Source organism: Macaca thibetana, chromosome 12 (assembly GCF_024542745.1).
Source record: "Macaca thibetana thibetana isolate TM-01 chromosome 12, ASM2454274v1, whole genome shotgun sequence".
Lineage (NCBI taxonomy): Eukaryota > Metazoa > Chordata > Mammalia > Primates > Cercopithecidae > Macaca > Macaca thibetana.
In genome coordinates, this window is record NC_065589.1 from 94,612,172 (window position 1) to 94,635,245 (window position 23,074).

Consider the following 23,074-nt stretch of genomic DNA (forward strand, 5'->3'; position numbering starts at 1 on the left):
CCCGCAGCAGAGAAGCCTGACTGTTAGAAGGAAAACTAATAAACAGAAAGAAATAGCATCAACATCAACAAAAAGGACATCCACACAGAAACCCCATTTGAAGATCACCAACATTAAAGACCAAAGGTAGGTAAATCCAGGAAGATGAGGAAAAACCAGCTCAAAAAGGCTGAAAATTCCAAAAACCAGAATGCTTCTCCTCCAAAGGATCACAACTCCTTGCCAGCAAGGGAACAAAGCTGAACAGAGAATGAGTCTGACAAATTGACAGAAGTAGGCTTCAGAAGGTGGGTAATAACAAACTCTGAGCTAAAGGAGCATGTTCTAACTCAATGCAAAGAAGCTAAGGACCTTGAAAAAAGGTTACAGGAACTGCTAAGTAGAATAACCAGTTTAGAGAAGAACATTAATGACCTGATGGAGCTGAAAAACACAGCACAACAACTTCGTGAAGTATACACAAGTACAATAGCAGAATTGATCAAGTGGAAGAAAGGATATCAGAGATTGAAGATCAACTTAATGAAATAAAGTGTGAAGACAAGATCGGAGAAAAAAGAATGAAAAGGAATGAACAAAGCCTTGAAGAAATATAGGACTATGTGAAAAGACCAAACTTGCATTTGATTTGTGTACCTGAAAATGATGGGGAGAATGCAACCAAGTTGGAAAACACTCTTCAGGATATTATCCAGGAGAACATCCGCAACCTAGCAAGACAGGTCAACATTCAAATTCAGGAAATACAGAGAAGAACACAAAGATACTCCTTGAGAAGAGCAACCACAAGACACATTATGGTCAGATTCACCAAGGTTGAAATGAAGGAAAAAATGTTAAGAGCAGCCAGAGTGAAAGGTCAGGTTACCCATAAAGGGAATCCCATCAGATTAATAGCAGCTCTGTCTGAAGAAGAGGCTAGAAGAGAGTAGGGACCAATATTCAACATTCTTAAAGAAAAGAATTTTCAACCCAAAATTTCATATGCAACCAAACTAAGCTTCATAAGGGAAGGAGAAATAAAATCCTTTACAGACAAGTAAATGCTGAGAGATTCTGTCACCACCAGGCCTGCCTTACAAGAGCTCCTGAAGGAAGCACTAAAAATGGAAAGGAAAAACCGGTATCAGCCACTGCATAAACATAACAAATTGTAAAGTCTGTTGACACTATGAAGAAACTGCATCAACTAACAGGCAGAATAACCAGCCAGCATCATAATGACAGGATCAAATTCAGACATAACAATATTACCCTTAAATGTAAACCAGCTAAATGTCCCAATTAAAAGACACAGACTGGCAAATTGGAGAAAGTCAGGACCGATCAGTGTGCTATATTCAGGAGACCCATCTCACATGCAAAGGCACACATGGGTTCAAAATAAAGGGATGGAGAATATTTACCAAGCAAATAGAAAGCAATAAAAAGCAGGGGTTGCAATCTTAGTCTCTGATAAAACAGACTTTAAACCAACAAAGGTAAAAAAAGACAAAGAAGGGCTTTACATAATGGTAAAAGGATCAAGGCGACAAGAAGAGGTAACTAACCTAATATATATGCACCTAATACAGAAGCACTGAGAGATTCATAATGCAAGTTCTTAGAGACCTACAAAGAGACTTAGACTCCCACATAATAATAGTGGGAGACTTTCACGCCCCACTGTCAACATTAGACAGATCAACTAGACAGAAAATTAACAAGGACATTCAGGACTTGAACTCAGCTCTGGACCAAGCTGACCTAATAGACATGTACAGAACTCTCCACCCCAAATCAACAGAACACACATTCTTCTCAGCATCACATAGCACTTATTCTAAAATTGACTACATAATTGGAAGTAAAACACTCCTCAGCAAATGCAAAAGAACAGAAATTGTAACAAACAGTCTCTCAGACCACAGTGCAATCAAATTAGAAGTCAGGATTAAGAAACTCTCTCAAAACTGCACAACTACATGAAAACTGAACAACCTGCTCCTGAATGACTACTGGGTAAATAATGAAATCAAGGCAGACACAAAGATGTTCTTTGAAACCAATGAGAACAAAGATACAACGTACCAGAATCTCTGGGACACAGCTAAAGCAGTTTTTAGAGGGAAATTTATAGCACTAAATGAACATAGGAAAAAGCAGAAAAGATCTAAAATTGACACCCTAACATCACGATTAAAAGAACTAGAGAAGTAAGAGCAAAGAAATTCAAAAGCTAGCAGAAGACAAGAAATAACTAAGATCAGAGCAGAACTGAAGGAGACAGAGACATGAAAACCCTTCAAAAAATCAATGAATCCAGGAGCTGGGTTTTTGAAGAGATTAACAAAATACATAGACCACTAGCCAGACTAATAAAGAAGAAAAGAGAGAAGAATCAAATAGACACAATAAAAAATGATAAAGGGGATATCACCACTGTTCCACAGAAATACAAACTACCATCAGGGAATACCATAAACACCTCTATACAAATAAACTAGAAAAATCTAGAAGACATCGATAAATTCCTGGACACATACACCTTCCCAAGACTAAATTAGGAAGAAGTCGAATCCCTGAATAGAGCAATAACAAGTTCTGAAATTAAGGCAGTAATTAATAGCTTACCAACCAAAAAAAGCCCAGGAACAGATGGATTCACAGTCGAATTCTACCAAAGGTACAAAGAGGAGCTGGTACCATTCCTTGTGAAACTACTCCAAACAACAGAAAAGGAAGGACTCCTTCCTAACTCATTTTATGAGGGCAGAATCATTCTGATACCAAAACCTGGCAAAGACATAACAAAAAAAGAAAACTTCAGGCCAAAATCCCTGATGAACATCGATGCAAAAATTCTCAATAAAATACTGGCAAACCGTATCAAGCAACACATCAAAAAGCTTATCCACCACGATCAAGTTGACTTTATCCATGGGATGCAAGGCTGGTTCAACATATGTAAATCAATAAACATAATCCAACACTTAAACAGAACCAATGACAAAAACCACATGATTATCTCAATAGATGCAGAAAAGGCCTTTGATAAAATTCAACACCCCTTCATGCTAAAAACTCTCAATAAACTAGGTATTGATGGAACATATCTCAAAATAATGAGAGCTATTTATGACAAACCTACAGCCAATATCATACTGAATGGGCAAAAGCTGGAAGCATTCCCTTTGAAAACTGGCACAAGAGAATGAAGCCCTCTCTCTCCATTCCTATTCAACATAGTATTTGAAGTTCTGGCCAGGGCAATCAGGCAAGAGAAAGAAATAAAGAGTATTCAAATAGAAAGAGAGGAAGTCAAATTGTCTGTTTGTAGATGCCATGATTTCATACTTAGAAAACCCCATCATCTCAGCCCAAAATCTCAAGCTGATAAGCAACTTCAGCAAAGTGTCAAGATACGAAATCAATGTGCAAAAATCACCCTATACACCAATAACAGACAAACAGAGAGACAAATCATGAGTGAACTCCCATTCACAATTGCTACAAAGAGAATAAAATACCTAGGAATACAACTTACAAGGGATGTGAAGGACCTCTTCAAGGGGAACTACAAAGCACTGCTGAAGGAAATAAAAGAGGAGACAAGCAAACGGAAAAACATTCTAAGTTCATGGATAGGAAGAATCAATATCATGAAAATGGCCATACTGCCCAAAGTAATTTATAGATTCAATGTTATCCCCATCAATCTGCCATTGACTTTCTTCACAGAATTAGAAAAAACTACTTTAAACTTCATGTGGAACCAAAAAAGAGCCTGTATACCCAAGACAATCCTTAGCAAAAAGAACAAAGCTGTAGGCATCATGCTACCGGACTTCAAACTATACAACAAGTCTACACTAACCAAAACAGCATGATACTGGTACTAAAACAGATATATAGACTAATGAAACAGAACAGAGGCCTCAGAAATAATGCCACACATCTACAATTATCTGATCTTTGACAAAGCTGACAAAAACAAGCAATGGGGAAAGGATTCCCTATTTAAAAAATGTTATTGGGAAAACTGGCTAACCATATGCAGAAAACTGAAACTGGACCCCTTCCTTACACTTTATAGAAAAATTAACTTAGGATGAATTAAAGTCTTAAACATAAGACCGAAAACCACAAAAACCCTAGAAGAAAATCTAGGCCATACCATTCAGGGCATAGGCATGGGCAAAGACTTCAAGACTAAAATACCAAAAGCAATGCCAAAAAAGCCAAAATTGACAAATGGGATCTATTTAAACTAAAGAGTTTCTGCACAGCAAAAGAAACTATCATCAGAATGAACAGGCCACCTACAGAATGCGAGAAAATGTTTGCAACCTATCCACCTTACAAAGAGTTAATATCCAGAATCTACAAGGAACTTAAACAAATTTACAGGAAAACAAGAAACAACCCCATCAAAAGCTGGGCGAAGTATATGATCAGACACTTCTCAAAAGAAGACATTTATGAGGGCAACAAACATATGAAAAAAAAAAAACTCATTATAACTGGTCATTAGAGAAATGCAAATCAAAACCACAATGAGATACCATCTCATGCCAATTAGAATGGTGAGCATTAAAAAGTTAGGAAACAACAGATGCTGGAGAGGATGCAGAAAAATAGGAATGCTTTTACACTGTTGGTGGGAGTGTAAATTAATTCAACCATTGTGGAAAACAGTGCAGTGATTCCTCAAGGATCTAGAACTAGAAACATCATTTGACCCAGCAATCCCATTACTGGGTATATACCCAAAGGATTATAAATCACTCTGCTATAAAAACACATGCACATATATGTTTATCGTAGCACTGCTCACAACAGCAAAGACTGGGAACCAAGTCAAATGCCCGTCAGTGATAGATTAGATAAAGAAATTGTGGCATATATACACCATGGAATACTATGCAGCTGTAAAAAAAAAAAAATGAGCTAATGTCCTTTGCAGGGACATGGATGAAGCTAGAATTCATCATTCTCAGCAAAGTAACACAGGAACAGAAAACCAAACATCACATGTTCTCACTCATAAGTGGGAACTGAACAATGAGAACACATGGTCACAGGGAGGGGAATATCACACACCTGGGTCTGTCAGGGGGTGGGGGGCTAGGGGAGGAATAGCATTAGGAGAAATAACTAATGTAGATGATGGGTTGATGGGTACAGCAAACCACCATGGCACGTGTATACTTACGTAATAAACGTGCATGTTCTGCACACGTATCCCAGAACGTAAAGTATAATAAAAAAGTATAACCAATATGTTTAATTTAAACTACTAGAAATAATAAAGGTAAAGGGGAACAACTTTGTGTGCAAAGTGTGTAAGAAAAGGAAGATGTGTTTTTAGTGAGAAATAGTATAAAAGATTTAAAAATGTGTTTTCATTGAGGAAAAAGGGATAGTTTTCTACTAAAGTAAGATGACTGTTGTTTTAGGATGTGAAAAAGGAAAAGAGTACGATAAAAACTGAATGGACGTAAAATGGTTGGAAAGGGTTTGTGAAAAAGAAATTTTGTATAGTCAAGTTGCTAAGATTGGATGGATTTACTTATAAAGTTCTTTAAAAAAAAATAGAGCTCATAATTTACTGATGAAAAGCTACAATTGAATTTTCTCTTTGTTAAAAGAATAAAGTTTTCTAGTCCATTTTCAATTACTTAAAAAACCTAAGTCTTATCAATTTTAAAAGACCTAAGGTTTCTTTTTTACAATTATGTAAATTTTTGTATTTGCCTGCAAAACCTTTTATAATTACTATGGTTAAAGAAACAACTAAGTATTGTTTCACAGTGACCTGTGATCCCATTTAATCAAGTGTTACAACTCTTAACATTTTTGACAAAGTTCCCCAATCAAATCCTAAATGCTCTAATCTTGTAAAAAGAAGGATGTTCTGCTCCCGAATGACTACTGGGTACATAACGAAATGAAGGCAGAAATAAAGATGTTCTTTGAATCCAATGAGAACAAAGATACAACATACCAGAATCTCTGGGACACATTTAAAGCAGTGTGTAGAGGGAAATTTATAGCACTAAGTGCCCACAAGAGAAAGCAGGAAAGATCTAAAATTGATACCCTAACATCACAATTAAAAGAACTAGAGAAGCAAGAGCAAACACATGCAAAAGCTAGACGAAGGCAAGAAATGACTAAGACTGGAGCAGAACTGAAGGAGACAGAGACACAAAAAACTCTTCAAAAAAATCAATGAATCCAGGAGCTGATTTTTTGAAGAGATCAACAAAACTGATAGACTGCTAGCAAGACTAATAAAGAAAAAAAGAGAGAAGAATCAAATAGACACAATAAAAAATGATAAAGGGGATATCACCACCGATCCCACAGAAATACAAACTACCATCAGAGAACACTCTAAAACACCTCTACGCAAATAAAATAGAAAATCTAGAAGAAATGGATAAATTCCTGGACACATACACCCTCCCAAGACTAAACCAGGAAGAAGCTGAATCCCTGAATAGACCAATAACAGCCTCTGAAATTGAGGCAATAATTAATAGCCTACCAACCAAAAGAAGTCCAGGAGCAGACGGATTCGCAGCCGAATTCTACCAGAGGTACAAGGCAGAGCTGGTACCATTCCTTCTGAAACTATTCCAATCAACAGAAAAAGAGGGAATCCTCCCTAACTCATGTTATGAGACCAGCATCATCCTGATACCAAAACCTGGCAGAAACACAACAAAATAAGAAAATTTCAGGTCAATATCCCTGATGAACATTGATGTGAAAATCCTCAATAAAATACTGGTAAACTGAATCCAGCAGCACATCAAAAAGCTTACCCAACTTGAGCAAGTGGGCTTCATCCCTGGGATGCAAGGCTGGTTCAACATATGCAAATCAATAAATGTAATCCAGCATATAAACAGAACCAAAGACAAAACCCACATGATTATCTCAACAGATGCAGAAAAGGCCTTTGACAAAATTCAAGAACCCTTCATGCTAAAAACTCTCAATAAATTAGGTATTCATGGGATGTATCTCAAAATAATAAGAGCTATTTATGAGAAACCCACAGCGAATATCATACTGAATGGGCAAAAACTGGAAGCATTCCCTTTGAAAACTGGCACAAGACAGGGATGCCCTCTCTCACCACTCCTATTCAACATAGTGTTGGAAGTTCTGGCTAGGGCAATCAGGCAGGAGAAAGAAATAAAGGGTATTCAATTAGGAAAAGAGGAAGTCAAATTGTCCCTGTTTGCAGATGACATGATTGTATATTTAGAAAACCCCATTGCCTCAGCCCAAAATCTCCTTAAGCTGATCAGCAACTTCAGCAAAGTATCAGGATACAAAAATCAATGTGCAAAAGTCACTAGCATTCTTATACACCAATAATAGACAAACAGAGAGCCAAATCATGAGTGAACTTCCATTCACAAGTGCTTCGAAGAGAATAAAATACCTAGGAATCCAACTTACAAGGAATATGAAGGACCTCTTCAAGGAGAACTACAAACCACTGCTCAATGAAGTAAAAGAGGACACAAACAAATGGAAGAACATTCCATGCTCATGGATAGGAAGAATCAACATCGTGAAAATGGCCATACTGCCCAAGGTAATTTATAGATTCAATGCCATCCCCATCAAGCTACCAATGACTTTCTTCACCGAATTGGAAAAAATTGGAAAAAACTACTTTAAAGTTCATATGGAAACAAAAAAGACCCCGCGTTGCCAAGACAAGCCTAAGCCAAAAGAACAAAGCTGGAGGCATCATGCTACCTGACTTCAAACTATACTGCAAGGTTACAGTAACCAAAATAGCATGGTACTGGTACCAAAACAGAGATATCGACCAATGGAACAGAACAGAGCCCTCAGAAATAATACCACACATCTACAACCATCTGATCTTTGACAAACCTGATAAAAACAAGAAATGGGGAAAGGATTCCCTATTTAATAAATGGTGCTGGGAAAACTGGCTAGCCATATGTAGAAAGCTGAAACTGGATCCCTTCCTTACGCCTTATACAAAAAGTAATTCAAGATGGATTAAAGACTTAAATGTTAGACCGAAAACCTTAAAAACCCTAGAAGAAAACCTAGGCAATACCATTCAGGACATAGGCATGGGCAAGGACTCATGTCTAAAACACGAAAAGCAATGGCAACAAAAGACAAAATTGACAAATGGGATCTAATTAAACTAAAGAGTTTCTGCACAGCAAAAGAAACTACCATCAGAATGAACAGGCAACCTACAGAATGGGAGAAATTTTTTGCAATCTACTCATCTGACAAAGGGCTAATATCCAGAATCTACAAAGAATTCAAACAAATTTACAAGAAAAAAGCAAACAACCCCATCAAAAAGTGGGCAAAGGATATGAACAGACACTTCTCGAAAGAAGACATTTACGCAGCCAACAGACACATGAAAACATGCTCATCATCTCTGGCCATCAGAGAAATGCAAATCAAAACCCCAATGAGATACCATCTCACACTAGTTAGAATGGTGATCATTAAAAAGTCAGGAAACAACAGGTGCTGGAGAGGATGTGGAGAAATAGGAACACTTTTACACTGTTGGTGGGACTGTAAACTAGTTCAACCATTGTGGAAGACAGTGTGGCGATTCCTCAAGGATCTAGAACTAGAAATACCATTTGACCCAGCCATCCCATTACTGGGTATATACCCAAAGGTATATGCTGCTATAAAGACACACGCACAAGTATGTTTATTGCAGCACAATTCACAATAGTAAAGACTTGGAACCAACCCAATGTATATCAATTATAGACTGGATAAAGAAAATATTGCACATATACACCATGGAATAGTGATAAAAAAGTATGAGTTCATGTCCTTTGTAGGGACATGGATGACGCTGGAAACCATTATTCTCAGCAAACTACGGCAAGGACAAAAAACCAAACACCGCATGTTCTCATTCATAGGTGGGAACTGAACAATGAGAACACTTGGACACAGCAAGGGGAACATCACATACTGGGGCCTATCGTGGGGTTGGGGAGGGATAGCATTAGGAGATATACCTAACGTAAATGATGAGTTAATGGGTGCAGCACACCAACATGGCACATGTATACATATGTAACAAACCTGCACGTTGTGCACTTGTACCCTAGAACTTAAAGTATAATTAAAAAAAAAAAAGGATGTTACCCTACATTGGTGTATTTGACATGTTAAATTACATAGGAAGCACTGTCAAATAAAATGTGATGTTTAAGCTTATTTATTTTCTATTTGTATGAGTGTATGTCATTGATATAAATTTCCAGAAGTTTGGAATAAATTTGGAATTTTGATATAAATATTCCAGAAATTGCATGACATTCATAGGACTTTGTCAAAACCCTCTTTTCCAGTTATTATTGTTGTGTGTCACAGAAACAACCAAATTCTCTTTTCAAATAAACTGTTATCAGATCCTTAGAAGTTGATGGGCTAATAAAACTATTAATTCAAGATCAAGCAGAACAAAAATTAATTACATGAGACTGAATGAATTAATTGTTATTAGTTTTTGTTTGGAACATTGCTGGTTCTTTATTGTTTTGTTTTCCATATTAAAAGAAATATTTTTATCTTAAACTATCTATAGCTTACAGCAATCTTACAGATTATGCCTTTGTAAACAAAATGAAACATTTATTTTTTTCTCTCTGCCTAATCTCTCCAAAATATGGATACTATTATTGACTATTATTTTTATGACAATATAGTTATTTGTACAAGGTCAATAAAAATATGTCTTTATTATAGCAAGACAGAGCTGGAAACATTGATTATATTACCAAGGCTTTGACTGAAATGGCATATTTTAGAATGAAGTACACAGAATCAGATATGACTAAACAGATTTAAGAAACTAGAGTCAACTTTATAAATCATTGCTTAGAAAGCCCTCTTGAGATACCAGTCTGGTATCTGGCTTACAGGGTTCCCATTCTTAAAATTGAATACAGAAGTCTCTTCTTGTGAGGCCCAGGAAACTCTGGATGCCTTGGCGACCTAGAGAAGAGAGGAATTCACTCAAATCTGTAGGCATAATAGGTGGCAAAATCTGATGGTGAGTTCTTGGCTTGGTATCCTAGCCTGGGTTTTAAAAGTTTAATCTGAGATTCCTTATGAAAAGTTCAAACAACGGCCGGGCGCGGTGGCTCAAGCCTGTAATCCCAGCACTTTGGGAGGCCGAGACGGGCGGATCACGAGGTCAGGAGATCGAGACCATCCTGGCTGACACGGTGAAACCCCGTCTCTACTAAAAAATACAAAAAAACTAGCCAGGCGAGGTGGCGGGCGCCTGTAGTCCCAGCTACTCGGGAGGCTGAGGCAGGAGAATGGCGTGAACCCGGGAGGCGGAGCTTGCAGTGAGCCAAGATCACGCCACTGCACTCCAGCCTGGGCGGCAGAGCGAGACTCTGTCTCAAAAAAAAAAAAAAAAAAAAAAAAAAAGAAAAGTTCAAACAAAGCAAATTTTAAAAGGCCTATGTGATCGATTAACATTCTTGCTATGCTTATTTAAATAATAAGGCCAAATCTAATGACACTAGATTTATTTTGTAATACAAAATTAAAAAGGGGGGAGATTGTAAAAAAATTTGTTTCAGTGGAAAACATATATAGTGGACCTATTATTAGATTCTAGCTCTGTTCATTGTCTTTGAGGTTTCGTTATATTCTTGTAAACTGGACAGGATCCAGAATTCTAGTTTCCTTTGATATCTGGCTATAAGTGTCCAAACTAACATTCTAATTTTTTCTCCCATCCTTCTGCTTTGGCATCACTACGAACTAAAACTGCCATTTTCCCAAAGCTCTGCAAGCTGAAGCTGGACAACTTGACACGAACTTCAAACAAATTACCATAACAGATTGTGTGCAGGCGACCATCATGCTGCTGCTGTTTGGGCCCCTCAGAAAGTTCACCCGATGTCATCGCTAAACGCATTCAAATTGCAAACCAGGAAATTTCTTGGGTTGCTTCTCTCACCCTCAGTCGATCATTTAAAGATGCTTTGAGCCCAATATCCAGAAATGTTCTTGACTGGCTGCCTTCTGGACACAGAAACTGGGTTTGTAGACATTAATCTTGGTTTTTCTTTTTCTGTTTCATAGAAATGCCCCTCATTAAATACCTGATTGTTCATACATCCGGCAGATATCCTCTACCAAACGAGGAATAGACTTCTATTATTCAAAGGAAAGAAGATCGACTCTTCTTTCCTTTGCACCACAGGGAGGATTGACAGAAACTCCCTCCTTTGACTAAACATTAGTTAGGCTCCTCTGAGTCCTCCTCTCAACAAGGCTTCAATCTTGGGCTCCATCCTTAATCTAGGGACTCTGCCTGTTTAGTCCACTTTAAGCAAGTATCTTGCTGGATCAGTTTAGCAAAAATCTCCCATCCTTGGTATCTGATCAAATGGCCTGCCTTTTAAAATAACCCTGTGAAGTCAGTGTAGCCAGAATTCTCCTTACTTCTGATGTTTCCTTTCAGTAATTTTCCATCCACTGACACCCACTCTGCTCCTTGGCTATAGATACCCACTGCCCTTATTGGAGTTAGAGTTGGGCCCAATCTCTCTCTCCCACTGCAGCCCCCAGTGCAGTCGTCCCTGAACAAAGTCTTCTTTATTGTCTCATCAAATGTCATCCATATTTTTTTCTTTAACGTAGTCCAAAATACTAGCTATTAGAATGAAAAGAAGCTTGAAAAGCTTTATTAAGGATGTTGGTATTTCAACTAATTTTGCAATCCACAATGTACTAGAATTGATTCAGTGATGCTAGACTTTTTTAATATTGAGAAGCAATTTGCTGCTGGTTAAGTACTGACTCTTGTGCCAGAAAGCCTGGGATTAAATTTTGGCTCAGGTACTTACTTACTGTGGCACTTTTGGGCAAATTGCTTAACTGTTGTGTGCTTGCATTTCCTCACCTATTTGTTGATGTTAATATTAGCTATTTAATTGGATTGCTTTGAGGATTAAATGAATTAATATATGTAAAACACTTAAAACAGTGCCTGTGTAGAGTAAATACTATTTAGGTGTTAGCTGCTATTATTATTATTACTACTTACATTGACTCTTATCTTTCCTGAGATTTCAGACTCCTAGAAATCAGGGAGATCTGCAGTGTGGATATATGGTTGTGGAAACTCTCTGAATCCTGGAATATCAGCTGAGAGATTGATGAGGGCATTATAGGTTGGCTCAGTTCATCAGCATTAGGCTTTGAGGTCATTTGTACTCTATTGCCCCCTCAGTACTTTAAAGGTTTCTTTTGAGCTTGATAATCTCTATTAAAAATGTCCACATCAAGTGTTTCTGACACCTAATAAAATTAATTCATTAGATAAAAGTATAAATATTTTCTGTTACAAATAATTTTTGATAACAAAAAAAGAAAAAGATATCCAAATCTATTCAGAGTGAGCAAACTGTATTTGCAACATGCTGTATATTGTGATATATTACAATCCACTGGTAGGTTTGATTAGGTTGAACCACATGAAATTGCCCATAATCAATCATTTTTGACTCACAAAAATGACAGATCTTTTCAAATTGTTAAACCTAGTATTTCCTGAAATTTACTAGACAAAGAATATATGCTTTTATTTGTTCTTATTCATATTCTACACTTTTCTTTTTTTGTCAGTTAAAATAACTAAGAAATGATGTGGACAGATAAGGTCAACAACAGCAAACAAAATTATTCTTATATGAAATAACACTCTGGAACTGGTTATCTCCTCTTTGTCTTTGCCTTTAACCTCTAATACTTTCCCTTGCTCCCTGCTGTGATGTTGTGGTAAGCCGGCTGGCCTGACATGTAGCCACACAGACTTTTTCCCTACCAACTTTGCATATATTAGCAACCAAATGCTGTGCCTTTGTTTAGAATATTGCTTTTTTAAGTATGCTTGGAAAGATTTTCTGGCAGGGCAACCTTATTCTTCAGAAGCTTAAATGGCTTGAATATACTAATTAACGAAACACCAAATTGTTTGTCTGATTTACTGCTCAATGTCTTTTGTAATGATTTGCTGGATTTGCTAAAATTCAGAAGGTTCCACTTATTAAAAACCAATAGCAGCTCCAATTATTTTGCTGGTCATCTGCAATCTGGTGATCTGCAATCATTATTTCACTTTCTGAGACCCACGAAAAATATAAATAATATCTTCAAATTTTATTTTTGAATAGCTCTTAAAGATATATAATGTATATAATAATGTATAACATATAATGTATATATGATATAATGAAACATATACATTTTAGTGTGGTATATCATTTTACTTTTCACTTTAGTTTGAAAAGAGTAAGATGAAAGCAACCATGCTTTCAAAATAAAACAGAAGCCTGGGCAAGATAGTGAGACCCCATTTCTAAAAAAGTTAAAAAAAAAAATTAGCCAGGTAGGGTGGTGTACATTGTAGCCCCAGCTACTCAGGAGGCTGAGGTGGATCACTTGAAACCAGGAGGTTGAGGCTGCAGTGAGCCATGACAGCACCACTGCACACTAGCTTGCGTGACAGAGTAAGACCGTGTCTCCAGAAAACCCCAAAAAACAAACGAACAAAAACCCAAAACAGAATTGCTTTAATATATGGATAGAAAAATAATCCAATCTAAGTCACACATCTATATGTAATTAAATGGACTTGATATAAGTTTAAGTCTCTTCAGCAGAACATTGACTTTAAAAAATTAGGTCTCTATTAGCAAGAGCTATTAATAACAGCAGGAAGCATGGAGAAAATATTGCTCTAGGCTGTTCTGTGTCTTAGGCAGCTTTAAAGGTTAAAATGAAAGGCTTTTTGATGGGAAGGGAAAGTCTTCATTCCAGATTGCTCCAAAAGGAAAAAGTGAGCATTCATAGAAAGATATGGTCTGGAGGCAGTGATCACTTGGAACAATAATACAGAACTTAACACTATGAGCAAATCACAAATCCAACTAAAATCACCAGTATTTTCCCACTTCCAATCTATTCTTCATGCCCACAGCAAGAGGATTTTTTCAAAATATGAAACTGAGCATAGTATCTGCCATTTATAAAGACTCAATAGCTTTATGTTATTCTTGAACTTAAAAATATATTCACATGGTCTTATACAGCTAGTATTGTTACAGTAGGTAGCTAGTCAGACACGAGCAGGGCAGGAGAGGGCCCCCCACCCCCAACCAAGAATGTCAGGCAACCATCAGGTGATCGTCAGGCAGATGGTCTGTCTCCCTAAAATAATAATTGGTGACAGCTGGTGCCAGGGAAAGGCAGCCTCCCAATAGATAAAAACACCTGAAACTGGTGATCAGCAGCTTTCTGGTAAGATCTCAGGAGTTAGGCAAGTGGGGGCAAGCATATACACTAAGAGGCAAAATGGCGGAGTTTAACTGGTATATGACCTTCTTCTAAGAACACTAGATCGGTAAGGAAAGAATGCCTCAAGTGAGCACATGTACAACTCTGGTAAATACACTATGCATACAGCCCCTCCCAAGTGCTGGTAGGCCACTGCTCAGGAGGACAGCCCACCCCAAGGGAAGAATCAGGGGAAAAGGGACGTAATTCCCCCAGAAACATGCCAACATATAAAATCCCAAGTCAAAGGTCAAACCATGCACTTGATCTGTCAAATCACCTGCGTGGCCCGCTTCCAAGTGTACTTTACTTCGTTTCCTTCCTGCTCCAAAGCTGTTTAATAAACTTTCACTGCTGCTCTAAAACTTGCCTCAGTCTCTCACTTTGCCCTGCTGAATTCTTTCTTCTGAGGAGGTAAGAACTGAGGTTGTTGCAAACCCATATGGATTCACCACTGCTAACAGTATGATTCAGTTACTTAATTCCTCTAACAACTTCCTATCCATGGACACTCTTCACCAGTTACTTCACTTGATCTTCCAGACACACTGTCCCTTTAGTCCCTGGTACCTTCTATGTCCCTTCCAGCTACACAGGCTCCTGCCATGCTTTTCTGGCTAGAATGTGCTTTCTTTCCTTCTTGACTCAGTTAACTGATATTCTACTGGCAATTAACGATAAGATAGTTTGGTTTATTGCGATATTGGCTTATGAATGAAGTGCTTTGGGGGTACAGAGGTGTCCCTCCATCTTAGTTACCAGCAATAGAAGCCAAATTGTAATTTCAGCAGAAAATACATTTATTAAAGGATAGGAAGCACCTCACAGAATTCTTCAGGATGCTATAGAAACAGCTTTGGAAGTTACCCAACCAGGAAAGGAGCGTGCAGCATGCAATGCTACTGTCTGGAAGCTGCAAGATATATGTTGCCACTATAATAACTTTTCTGTTATATTTGGAAACTGGAAGTAGCTGCTACTGCTGCTTCAGAAATGAAGACTCCAGAAATGGAGTCTGTAGTCTACGTTTTTTTCATGTCTCTAATTTTTGTTTCAAAGTCTGTGGTGAGTATGCCTGATTGGCAGTCCTGTTTATGGACTTATGCCCAATGTGTAAGAGAGGCTGGGAGAGTAAGTAGTAGGCATTTTAAGCTTGTAAGATAGAAAATATCTCTGATTCAGAATGTAGGGTACTCCCTAAACCCAGAAAGAGAGCTCTAATACTAATTATCCAAGAATAACAAATATCCGCTAGCTGAGGAATACAGACAGAATTGAGAAAAACTTTTCAAGGAAGGTAATATTTTAGTTGTGTCTAGGTTTTTTTTTTTTTCCTACTTTTTGTTAAGCAAGACTTTGTCAAGCAAAGTCTTGATGATAGGGAGGCCACTGCAGGAAAAGAAGAGAGAATAGCATTGGTTCTTAAGCAGCTTTGGAATCAAATGAAGAGCTTTATAAAAAACAATCCCCATGGCCAGTGCAATGGCTCATGTCTGTAATCCCAGCACTTTGGGAGGCCAAGGCGGGTGGATCGTATGTCAGGAGTTTGAGACGAGCCTAGACAACATGATGAAACGCTGTCTCTACTAAAAAATACAAAAAATTAGCTGGGCGTGGTGATGGGCACCTGTAATCCCAGCTACTTGGGAAGCTGAGGCGGGAGAATTGCTTGAACCTGGGAGGCGGAGGTTATAGTGAGCTGAGATCGTGCCACTGCACTCTAGCCTGGGCAACAAGAGTGAAACTCCATCTTAAAAAAAAAAAACAAAAAAAACCCGAAACGTAGTCACTTATTTTATAGGTGTGGAGTGGGTCCCTGATATCTCTGATATCTCATATTACTATCAGGATATTCTGTGACAATCATTTGGTTAAGTATCTGTGAAAGCACAAGCACTGACACATAAAATAGATGGTCTGCTTAAGAGAAAGCAGTAAGTATAAGTGGCGCTCAGGGAGATCAGAGATGAGGCAAGAAAGCAAACTATGGCAAATATAAAAGGTTATGATTGACTTCCTGAAGCATTTAAAGTGTATTTTACAGGCCCTCAGACATTTTTGAGAATGGAGATCACACATAATAGAAACTTGTTAACTCTGCATGTGGGTAAAACATAACATGACACTTCAGTGAACAAAATAGGAAACGACTAGATATCAGTTATTAAAACAAAACAAAATACCCAAGGAAATGGAATAAAACTGAGCCTTTTATATATCTTGTATGCAGGTACCTGAAGGCTTAATCAAGCAATAGATCCAGAAGGTCAGTCCTTCATTTTTTCAGGTAAATTAGAATACAGCATTAGTAGTCAGTGAACATTTGGACAGAATAGAGGGTTGCAGGAGCAAAGAAGAACTCTTAAAGTTCCAAACAACTTTAGACAAAGTTCTTTAAAGAAAGTTCTTTAGGCCAGGCAAGGTGGCTCATTCCTGTAATCCCAGCACTTTGGGAGGCTGGATCACATGAGGCAGGTGGATCACATGAGGCCAGGAGTTCAAGGCCATTCTGACCAACATGGAGAAATCCTGTCTCTACTAAAAATACAGAAATTAGCCAGGTGTGGTGGTGCATGCCTGGAATCCCAGCTACTCAGGAGCCTGAGGCAGAAGAATCACTTGAACCCGGGAGGCAGAGGTTGCAGAGAGCCAGATCATGCCACTGCACTCCAGCCTGGGTGACAGAGCAAGACTCTGTTTCCAAAAAAAAAAAAAAAAAAAGAAAAAGTTCTTTAAACAGAGGACAAAACAAAGCCCACCTTCTGCCGGGAGGTTCTGGGAAGAAACTGCTAGAGAAGAAAAAGGGCCTGGCGTGGCCCGGCATATCCTCGGTTAACTGGGGGACCATCAAGGATGGGGAAAGGAGAAAGTTTCCCCATCCTTGCTTTGTCACACTGGGTTTGGAGGCAGTAGCATGACTACAACTGAGATTAGCTGTAACCCAGAATTGCTTATTCTCTTTCCTTGTATATGACCTACAGAATGCCATGTATATAAACAGGTGTACTTATGTTAGGTTGTGCCTATTCATACATGTTGGCACTAAGTCTATACATACAATATTGATATATGAGGATGTTGTAATTTATTGACATGCAGTGTACAAAGTGGTTTATGGCATGATGCCGATTCTAGAGCTACAAGTAATATATTAAAAAATTATAAATGACACAGTAATAAAGTTCCTTCTGAGAAGAAGAAGAGAGGTTTATGGGATAATGTCCAAAAGATAATAGCCCAGACTCACTTCTGGAATGGACGCGGAGTGAGGAGCTCCCCAGTGAAACAACCATAACTGGTAAAATATTTATAAAAATACAATCATTTAAAATCTCTGAAAATTGTCTCAAGGGCACACAGCCAATGAGGAAACATTTATGCAAGACAATTTCTTAACTCTTGGGAAGAACAATGAGAATCACTGGCACTTGAGTCACAACCCACTCCCTTCCTCACTCCCACTCACCAGCTCAGCAGGACAGAGGCTCCACTACAGGCAGGTGTGGTCAAGATTACAGGGCTCCCCTTCTCCCCACCTCCCAGCCAAGGGCTCTGATATCTTCCACAGAGAGGCAAGCCATCAATATTTCTCATGACCCCAGCTATGTATTGCAGATGTAAAATTCCACTCAAGTACAGTTGAGAGGCCAGGGGTTCCCTTTCTGCACCAAGACCTTATCTGTAGAGCAAAAGTTCTTCTACTCCAGGTGAGGTAGACTAAGAACACTGGAGCTTAAAGCATCCATGCCCCAGTTCACCCTTAGGGCACAGGTTCCATGCTGGGAGAAGCAAGTCAAGAGATTAGAGGCTACTCCTCTGCACACTGCTCTGCTCATAAAACAGGTTTAACACTGCATGAAAAGTGGGCTGCTGTTCCTAACCGCTAGTAGTTCCAAGATTTTGCCCAGGGGGAGGAGAATGTCATAAGAACAGAGAACTCCAAAGCTCTCCCCAAGAGAACTGACTTTATCGAGAATAGAGTGTGGGAGAGTTCAAGCCCAAGAGTGCTTGAACAATGAAGATTTTGATGGTAAGCAAGAGGAGGCTAGTATCTCCATGAGAGAAATAAGCTAAGTAGTAGGTCATTTCAGTGAATAATAGGAAATGACTGGATATCAGTTATTAAACAAAACAGAAAAACACGCCCAAGAACATGAAGGTATTTGCCAGAGAGAATCAAAGAGACAGCTAAGAACAATCCTCCTGGCTTCAGAATAAACTTCAAAGAATGGCCTCAAAATTAGTTCAGTATAGGGGACAGAATTTAATTGGAACAGACTGTAGAGCAATTTGTTCCCTGGGGTATTATTGGAAACAACAGAGCATTACCCCAGCAATTACTAGAGCTTAACGGGTAGGTATGATACCAATAGAAGCAAACAGCATAACAGATCAGGGAAAGAGACAGTCAAAGGGAGTCTGTCATAGCTACTGTCATCCCAGGAGGACTATATGCATGGGAAACGCTTGTGTTCTGAAGAGAAACATCAGAAGCTTCACATAGGTGGTGAATAGACTTTGTTAAAATAGTCCAGGAAAGTCATTAAATGAATAAAGAGGCCAACAACAATGAGTACGGAGGACTAATATTCAGAATTGCTACAATATGCTATCTAGAAAGTCCAGTTTTCAATAAAATATTATAAGATATGCAAAGAGGCCAGACACGGTAACTCATGCCTGTAAATCCCAGCACATTGGGAGGCTGAGGTGGGCAGATCACTTGAAGTCAGGAGTTCCAGACCAGCCTGGCCAACATGGTGAAACCCTGTTTCTACTAAAAGTACAAAAAATAAAAATAATTAGTCGGGCGTGGTGGCAGGTGCCTGTAATCCCAGCTATTTGGGAGGCTGAGGCACAAGAATTGCTCGAACCCGGGATGTGGAGGTTGCAGTGAGCCGAGACTGTGCAGCTGTACTCCAGTCCAGCCTGGGTGACAGAGCGAGACTCCATCTCCAAAAAAAAAAAGAGAGAGAGAGACATGCAAAGAAACAAGAAAGTTCAGCTCATACACAGGAAAAAAATAGTGAACACAAACTGCCTGTGAGAGGACCCAGATTTCAGACTAAACAAAGATTTTAAAGGAGTCATTATAAATATGATATATTTGAAGAACTAAAGCAAACTATGCTTAAAGAACAAAAGGAAAGTATGATTATAAAATTTTAACAGATATATAATATTAATAATGAGACAGAAATTATAAAAAAAAATCGGGCAATTGTGGCTGGCCAGGTGTGGTGCGTGGGTTTGTGGCCTGTGCTTTGCAATGCAAGTGGGTGGCCTGGCTTCTCTCCTCCCCTGCCTCCATCTGGATCATGAGTGCCAGTGCTTCAGCATTAGAGAAAGAGATTGGCCCAGAACGGTTTCCAGTCAATGAGCACTATTTTGGGTTAGTCAATTTTGGGAATACCTGCAATGGACACTTTTGGGTTAGTCAATTTGGGGAATATGTGCAATTTTGGGAATTCAGTACTTCATGCGCTTTATTTTTGTCATCCATTTCAGGAAAAAGTTCTAGCATACAAGACAACCTAGGAAGAAGGAAAATTTTAATGTGCTCAGCAACTTTCTTCCACAGTGTAGCCACACAGAAGGAAAAGGTTGAAGTAATATCTCCCGAGAAGTTCAAAACAAGATTACAGAAAGAAAATGAGCTTTTCCGCATGCAACAAGATGCCCATGGGTTCTTAAATTACCTACTAAATACAATTGCTGATATTTTATAAGAAGAGAGAAGGCAGGATAAACAAAATGGTCACTTACCAAATGGTAATATTGATACAGAAAATAACAACAGAACACCAGACCCAATGTAGTGCATGAAATTTTTCAGAAAACATTAACTAATGAAACCAGATGTATTACTTGTGAAACTATAGGAGCAAAGATGAAGATTTTAAAGAACTTCCTGTGATGTAGAACAAAATACATCAGTTATTCACTGTTTAAGCGTTTTTAGCAACACAGAAACTCTATGAAGTGAATACAAACATTACTGTGAAGAATGTTGTAGCAAACATGAAGCACATGAATGAAAGTTTAAAAACCACCCATGATTATAGCTCTACATCTGAAAAGATTTAAATATATGGATTAAATTCACGGATGTACGAAACTTTCTTACTAGGTAGTTTTTCGTTTGGAACTTTGTCTGTGTAACACTTCAGAGGATGCAACCAATCCAGACAGAATGCATGACCTTGTTGCTATTATGATTCACTGTGGAAGTGGCCACAGGTGAGGCCATTATATTTTAATAGTTAAGAATCAAGATTTCTGCTTGTCCTTTGATGACACTGTAGAAAAAAATGAATGTACAAATTACTGAAGAATTCTATGTATTGACCCCAGATATCGCAAAGAACTCCGAGTCTGGTTACATTCTGTTCTATTAGTCTCAGAACTGAGTGGAGACCGTGAGCAGGACATACTTTCTGCCTTATTTCTCCTCTGGTTATTTTGGAGAGAATCAATCACTAATTTTTCAAGAAAATAGAAATGCAGGAAGGTCAAAAGCCACTAATACTCTTCGCACACAATAAAGCAAAGGATTTTGATGATATGGATTTTGAAAAAAGAGAAAGGTGGAAATTCTGGATGGAAATAAATATATAATATAATTAAGTAAGAAATTCACTAGAGGGGCACAGTCATAGATTTCAGTTGGCAGAATAAAGAATCAGTGAACACGATGGTAGATTGATAGAGATTATGTAATGAAAACACAGAGAAAAAAGAATGTAGTAAACAACAGAGCCTCAGAGAAATATGGGACACCACTAAACACAGCAGCATATGCATAAGGGGGTACCAGAAGGAGATGAGAGAAAGAAACAAAATAATACTCAAAGAAAGAATGGCTGGAAACTTCCAAAATTTGATGAAAATTCATTAATTGACCTATTGAAGAAGCTCAACAAATTCCTAGTAGGATGAGGACAGAGAAAATCATACTCAGACACATCAAAGTGAAAATGTTCAAGGGAGAGAAAATTTTGAATGCAGTAAGAGAAAAATACTTCCTCACATACAAGGGAAGCTCAAAAAGATCAGTGGCTGACTTCTCATCAGAAACAATGGAGACCAGAAGGCAGTGGGATGATATAAACAAAGTGCTGACGGGAAAACAAAACCCCAAAACTTGTTACTTAAAAATTTTAATTCTGGGCTGGACATGGTGGCTCACGTCTGTAATCCCAACACGTTGGGAGGCCGAGGTGTGTGGATCACTGGAGGCCAGGAGTTCAAGACCAGCTTGGGCAACATAGTGAAACCCTGTCTCTACTAAAAATACAGAAAAATCATCTGGGTCTGGTGGTATGTGGCTGTAATATCAGCTACCTTGGAGGCTGAAGCACGAGAATCCCTTGAACCCAGGAGGTGGAGGTTGCAGTGAGCCGAGATCACACTGCTGCACTCCAGCCTGGGTGATGGAGACAGCTGTATCTAAAAAAAAAAAAAAAAAAAAATTCATTCTGGCAAAACTCTATTTCAAAAAGGAAGGTGAAATAAGTATGTTCCCAAGGAAACTGAAACTGAGAAAATTTATTGATAACACATCTATCTACATTATAAGAAACACTAAAGAAACTTCTTCAAGAATCCAGTTGATAATTTGACATCAAGAAAATGAAAAGGGGCAGCACAAGTAAAAGTAATTAAAAAAGATACAACGAATGCATACTTCGTCTCCTTCTTTCCTTGACTGAAAAAGAAATTGTACAAAACAATATTGTAGGATAAAGTACTGTTGGGCCTATCACATATATAAATATATTTGACAAGAATAACATAAAGGAGCACAGAATAAGCATGTGACAAAATATAACACCTCTTCATGTTAAAAATATTCAACAAACAAGAAGTAGAAGAGCACTTTCTCACCCATTAAAGGGCAGTTATGGAAAATCCACAGTTCATATCATACTTAATGGTGAATGAATGCATGTTTCCCCCCCAGATCAGGAACAAAAAATATCTAGTCTTGCCACTTCTATTCAACATTATGCTGGAAGTTCTAGCCAAAGAAACTAGACAAGAAAATGAAATAAAGGCACACAGATTGGGAAAGAGTAAGATAGAGGTAAGACTACCTCTATTTAAGATGATATGATCTTTTTTAAAAGAATTTTTGTAGGTACATAGTAGGTGTATGTATTTACGGGGTACATGAGATGTTTTGATACAGACATGCAGTGTGAAATAAGCCCATCATGGAGACTGGGGTATCCATCCCCTCAGGCATTTATCCTTTGAGATATAAACCATTACATTCTTTAAGTTTAAAATATATAATTAAGTTATTATTAACTATAGTCACTCTATTGTGACTATAGATTTTATTCATTCTTTATAGTTTTTGTACCCATTAGCCATCCCCACCTCTCCCCCAATCCCCCTACTACCCTTCCCAGCCTCTGACAACCATAGCCTCCCAGGTAGTTGGGACTGCAGACATGTGCCACTATGCCTGGCTTTTGTTTTTGTTTGTTTGTTTTTGTTTTGTGAGGCAAAGTTTCACTATGTTGCCCAGGCTGGTCTCGAACTCCTGGGCTCAAGTGATCTGCCTGACCTCAGCTTCTCAAAGTGTTGGGATTAGAGTCATGAGCCACACTGTACCCGGCCAATTGTTTTGTTTGATTCCGCAAATGAGTGAGAGCATGCATTGTTTGTCTCT

At 38.3% G+C, this 23,074-nt stretch overlaps 1 protein-coding gene and 1 pseudogene across 7 annotated transcripts in view; one reads left to right on the top strand and one right to left on the bottom strand.

Annotated features, from left to right (window-relative positions):
- The window catches only part of MBD5 (methyl-CpG binding domain protein 5), a 503,218-nt gene that overhangs the window by 191,017 nt on the left and 289,127 nt on the right, over positions 1-23,074 (bottom strand). The window lies entirely within an intron of this gene.
- Positions 19,713-20,804, top strand: LOC126932917 (ubiquitin carboxyl-terminal hydrolase 12-like; annotated as a pseudogene).